Source organism: Chenopodium album, chromosome 4, assembly GCF_948465745.1.
Source record: "Chenopodium album chromosome 4, dcCheAlbu1.1, whole genome shotgun sequence".
Lineage (NCBI taxonomy): Eukaryota > Viridiplantae > Streptophyta > Magnoliopsida > Caryophyllales > Amaranthaceae > Chenopodium > Chenopodium album.
This window is the reverse complement of record NC_137837.1, coordinates 32,121,753-32,127,311: the sequence shown is the minus strand read 5'-3', so window position 1 is coordinate 32,127,311 and position 5,559 is coordinate 32,121,753. Positions and strand designations below refer to the sequence as shown.

Sequence of the window (5,559 nt, the reverse complement as noted above, 5' to 3'; positions counted from 1 at the left end):
AAGCTTCAATTTCTTAACAACAGTAATTAAAGTAAGGGCTAGTTTTTCAAAAGACAAATTTCTTACCTATGTTGGGAGCAAGGTTTTACTCACGTATTAACCCGATAGCTGCCCAGCCTCGTCATCTTCTTTGGTCAGAACTGCAGTGACGACGATAGCGCTGGCGGCAATATAAAGCTGCAAAGGCTCGTTAGTTTTGGGCTTCGATAAGAGAAGTGGTGTCATTAAGTATTTCTTTAAATATGTAATGCTTTGCATGATTTTCGGTCCATTCAAAGCCTTTAATTTTTCATAAAACATTTTAAAAAGATGGCATTTGTCCGACGATCAGGAAATAAAGCGATTTAACGCTGCCACTCGTCCTGTCAATTTCCGTGTTTCTTTAACGTTTTGGGGGCATTAAATATTTATTAAGGCCCTGAATTGGTCGGGACTAGCTTCAATTCCCCTTTACGTTACTACATAGCCCAAAATTTTACCAGCAAATACTTTAAAAGAACATTTAGTAGGGTTAAATTTCATACCATATTTCCGCAATGCCTCAAATGTGACGAAGGTGGTCAACGTGATCCTTAGAATTCTTGGAATTCACTATCATGTCGTTGATGTATACTTCCATTGTGTCCCCTAGTTAGTCCTTGAACATCCTATTGACTAGTTTATGGTACGTCGAACCTGCATTTTTTAGTCCGAAAGGCATAACTTTATAACAATATATATCTTTCATCGGTCATGAAGGCTTTCTTTTCCTGGTCATCAGGATGCATTAGGATTTGATTGTATCCGGAATAAGTGTCCACAAATCTCAGGAGCTCATGATCTGCTGTTGCGTCTACCATGGCGTCGATGTGCGGCAACGGGAACAGATCTTTTGGGCACGCTTTGTTGAGATCGGTGTAAATGATGCAAACTCTCCACTTGCCATTCTTTTTGCTGACGATGTCAACATTTTCTAGCCAACTTGGATATTTAATTTCTCTTATTTTTCCTATATCGATTAGTTGCTGCACTTCGTCATTGATGATTTTATTTCGTTCTGAAGCAAACTTTCAACGCTTCTTCTTTACGGGCTTATGATTTGGGTCGATGTTCATCTCGTGTGAGATGATGCTAGGATCTATGCCAGTCATTTCTTCATGAGACCAGGCAAAGCAGTCTTTATTCTCTCGAAGAAAGGTTAGGATAGTGTTTTTAAGTTCAGGTGCTAATTTTGCTCAGAAACGGACGATTTGATCTGACTTTTCAGGATCTAGGTGTATTTCGTCGATTTTGAGGTCGTTGGGATTGTCTGGTGTCGGGACTTGCTATATTTTCTATGCGGTTCTCATGGTTGGTTTTAAGGTTGTTTTGTAGCAGTGTTTGGCTTCACGGGGTTCTCCTTTAATCTCTTTGATTCCCCATGGGGTTGGAATTTTGACTGATTGGTGGTAGGTGGAAGGGATGGCTTTTAGTTTGTGGATACATGGTCTTCCCATGATGGCGTTGTAAGCTGAAGGGAAATTGACGACATTGAATTTTGACATAGTCTAACATAGTCTTACCGCTGAAATTGACCAAGGTCGTCGACCTTCTGACGACGTTGCTATCTTTCAGCCCCATATCTTCCATAGTCCTCCGAAATAGAACATTTGCCGAGCTTCCTCCATCGACTAGCACCCTTCGAAGTAGACAATTCCTAACCATCAGAGAAATCACCAAGGAATCTTCATGCTCTTTGTTAGTATTGTTGCTGTCGTCATCGTCGAAAGTGATGGCCTTAATTTTTAGCTTCTTTTTCAAAAGATCTCTTAAATATTTCGTGACATTTGCATTTTCTGTTGACGGCATTGCAATTATTTTGGCTAAGTAATAGGTTAGTCCACAAATATCTGAACCACCAGAAATATCACTAACTACTACCTCAGTTACAAGCGGCTTTGGGGCCCTGCTTGCCGTTGCGGCCTTGTCGATACTGGTTAAATTGTCTTTCTTCTTTCCTAGCAGATGCTTGAGGTTTCCTCTATTTGGATAGAAGGCAACTTCTATTCGCAGGTGATGAGCGTCATTTATGGCGCTCAAAAGAATAAGATTTAGGTTCGTTTTCTTTATTTTCTTTCATAATTTTAATATAATTTTCTTAGTTTTATTTTGTTTTCCATTTTATAATTCATTTTGGTTCTCGTTTAGTTTTTACGAGTTTTTCATATTTTTAGATGATAATTCATAGTTTTTGTTTTTGTATTATTTTGTTATACTTTCTCTCTTAGTTTTATTTGTTTTTTGTAGGTGAATAATCAAGTCAATTTGCTCCTTTTGGGACTGCCCTGCTCGCAGGCATCATCTCGAGTGCACTTATGATGGGGATGCTCGGGAGTGCGGAGTTTGATCAAGCAAGCGAGAGAGCCAAGGCCTCGTGCACCAAACATGGGTGCGTGCGTGCAGACCAAGCTGTGCACGCGTGCGACTGGTGGGTGCACGCGCACGACCCTGTGCATCCCCCTTCGCTCGATTTTTCTATTTATATCTTTTGACTTTCTTTTTTTAGGGCGACATATTTTTTATACTTTAGATATAATTTTCCAGAAATAGTAGAGAGAGAAGCTTAAGATTTACTTGTTTTGTAATTGAATTTGATCTTAGATTTCAATTGGATCTTGAAATTCCTTCTTTAATTCAATGAAAATTTGTAAGATTTCTTTCCTTTGATTTACTTTTAATGCAATTCTTTCTAGTTTATTGAATTTTGATTGAGAATACATTCCTTGCTCTAGAATTTGTTGATTGATTGATTTTACTTTTGATTAAGCTTTAAATGAATATGAATTTAATTAAATTTTATTTGTTTCTTAATTTCACCATGATTAGTAAGTAGATTAGTTGCTAGGGAGAAGGGGAAGTGTGCTTGATTGATGATTTTTTCTAGTTGATAATACTTAATTGTTTGAATTTTTGCTATTAAATTGGTTGACATAGTAATGCATGTGATTAATTAGACTAGGAGTGATCAACCTATAAGATTAATCTAGATTGCATTGCAAATTTCAATGACATGAACCCTTGATTTGAGAATTGCTGTAATTGATTGAATTTGATTGTGATTTTCCTTGTTAGCCATTCATAGTGAACCCTAGCTTGGCTTATAGGAGATAGCTTTTTTATTCCTTTGATTGCAACTATTGTTTGTCCCTTGTGATGTTGAATCGATTGAGTGATCTATCAATTAGCATAATCAATGAGCTTGCATGTGGAACTTATATCCCTAGTGTTTAGCATAATGAAATTCTCGATTTGTTTAGCTTCTTGATACTTTCGTTACCAACCACAACCATTTATATTCTTCGAATTAGCTTGACATAGGCTATAGCTTGCACCTACTCATTCCTTTGGGTTCGACCCTTGACTTACCATATACTTGTATTAGGTTGGTGGAGTGTTTACAAATTAGGTTTGGCTCTAGGGAGAGGTAGATAACGACCTACATTTTCCTCTTGTCAAAATGGCGCCGTTGCCGGGGAATGACATTGGTGCTTTGTTATAGTTGTTTAGTCTATTTTATTCTTAATTGAAAAAAAATCAAAAATATTTTTCTCTTTTAGGATACACTTGTAGCCGTGCTACTAATCATTTCTTTTGAAGGTTTATGCATAGATTACGTGGTCATTCACTAGTGTCATTTGATCCAGAGATTTAGAGGACAATTAAGGGTTGCTAGACGATCTTTGAGCTCTAGCATTTCAAGTGAGGAAGAACCACAACTAGAAGAACAAGCAAGAATGGGAGAAAATCCGAGGTTAGAATTAAGTGAATTGGGGATTCTTGGTGCATATAGATTTGAGAGTGGAATTGCTCCACCTACAACACCGACAAATGATTTTGACATAAGGCCGGCAATGATCACTTTGATAGAGGGGTGACAATTTAGTGGGGCCTAGCATGAAAGCCCACTAAACCATCTTATGGAGTTAGAAAAATATTGTAATACTATCAAGGTGAACGGAGTTTCCCATGAATTCATCTGCCTCAAGATCTTTCCATTTTCTCTCAAAGCACGTGCTTTGGAATGGCTAGACAAGGAGGTTAAGCCGAATTATCTAAGGACATGGGACGAGATTACCAAGGAATTTCTATCCCCTTTCCATCCACAAAAGAAAATGGCGAAGGCTAGAGCTTTGATTCAGGGTTTCAAACAAAAGCTAAGTAAGAGCCTCTATGAAGCGTGGGAGAGATATAAAGAGTATCAAAGGGAGTGTCCTCACCACAGAATTCCAATCTATCAAGTTATTCAAATTTTCTATGGAGGCCTAAGTCCTCAAGGCAAGTCATGCCTTGATGGGGGAGCCGGAGGTCCCATCATGAATAGGACGGAGGAAGAAGTGGTAGACATCATTAAAGATGTGGTGAGGTACTATAAAGATTGGCAAGATAGTGAGAAGGATTCAACTAGCAAGAGTAGCTCTTCATTGTACTTGGTTGATCATCTAAATGTAAATCAACAATCTCTCCTCACAAATGACAAACTTGGGAAAGGAAATGATTGCAATCAAGGAAAAATTAGAGAATTCTTCTTCCCAAGCTTCAAATCTTCCCTCCCAATTTAAGGGGAGAGGTACATCTACCAACTCTCATTCCCCTCCTTCTAGTAACATGCCTAGTGGTTGTTTGTTTTGTGATGTGTGTGGTTCATATAATCGTGATGCTTGTAATTTCCCTCATGCTTTTCCAGTTAGTAATGATGATTTTGATAACAATAAGAGTGAGCATGTGAACTGTGTGTCAAATAATAATAATGTGAAAAGGTTTGGTAATTAAAGGGGTCAATAGAATAGGAATTACCAAAACCAAGGTAATTTTGACAACTATAACCAAGGTGGAGGTTGTAGGAACCAAGGTTCTCTAGGTAACTATAACAATCAAGGTTATAGTAGCCAAATTCAAAACAAAAATTATGGTAATCAAAACCAAGGTTATGGAAATCATAATCAAGGTAGTGGTAACCATGATAAAGGTTATGGTCAAAATAAAAATAGAGATAATTGGTGAGCTCATTCCGATGTGGTCGGTCACGGAATGGAGGATGTGTATAGAATATAGAAGCCTAAACACATCTACAAAGAAAGATCATTTCCCCCTTCCTTTTATTGATCAAATTCTTGATAGACTAACAAGGCACAAGTTCTATTGTTTACTTGATGGTTATTCGGGATTTTTCCAAATCCCTATCCACCCGGATGACCAAGAGAAAACAACCTTCACTTGTCCATATGGTACATTTTCCAATAGAGAATGGCGTTTGGCCTTTGCAATGCTCCCGCGACATTTCAAAGATGCATGATAAGCATATGTGGAGATATGTTAGAAAAGGAGATGGAGGTTTTTATGGATGACTTCTCCGTAGGAGGTGTTTCATTTGAGGCATGCCTTGAAAACCTTGAAAAATGTCTTGCAAGGTGTGAGAATGTGAACTTGATCTTGAATTGGGAGAAATGCCACTTCATGGTGGAGGAAGGCATAGTCCTTGGCCACAAGATCTCTCACAAGGGGATAGAGGTGGATACAGCTAAAATTGAAGTCATTGAAAAG

The 5,559-nt window shown here is 38.0% G+C and overlaps 1 non-coding gene across 1 annotated transcript; it reads right to left on the bottom strand.

The window, feature by feature from the left end:
• Positions 1 to 4,137: 4,137 nt before the first annotated feature.
• LOC145629646 (small nucleolar RNA R71) lies at positions 4,138 to 4,243 on the bottom strand. Its single transcript, XR_014111807.1, has one exon. It is a non-coding gene; the product is annotated as a small nucleolar RNA R71 (small nucleolar RNA).
• Between the last annotated feature and the right edge of the window lie 1,316 nt (positions 4,244 to 5,559).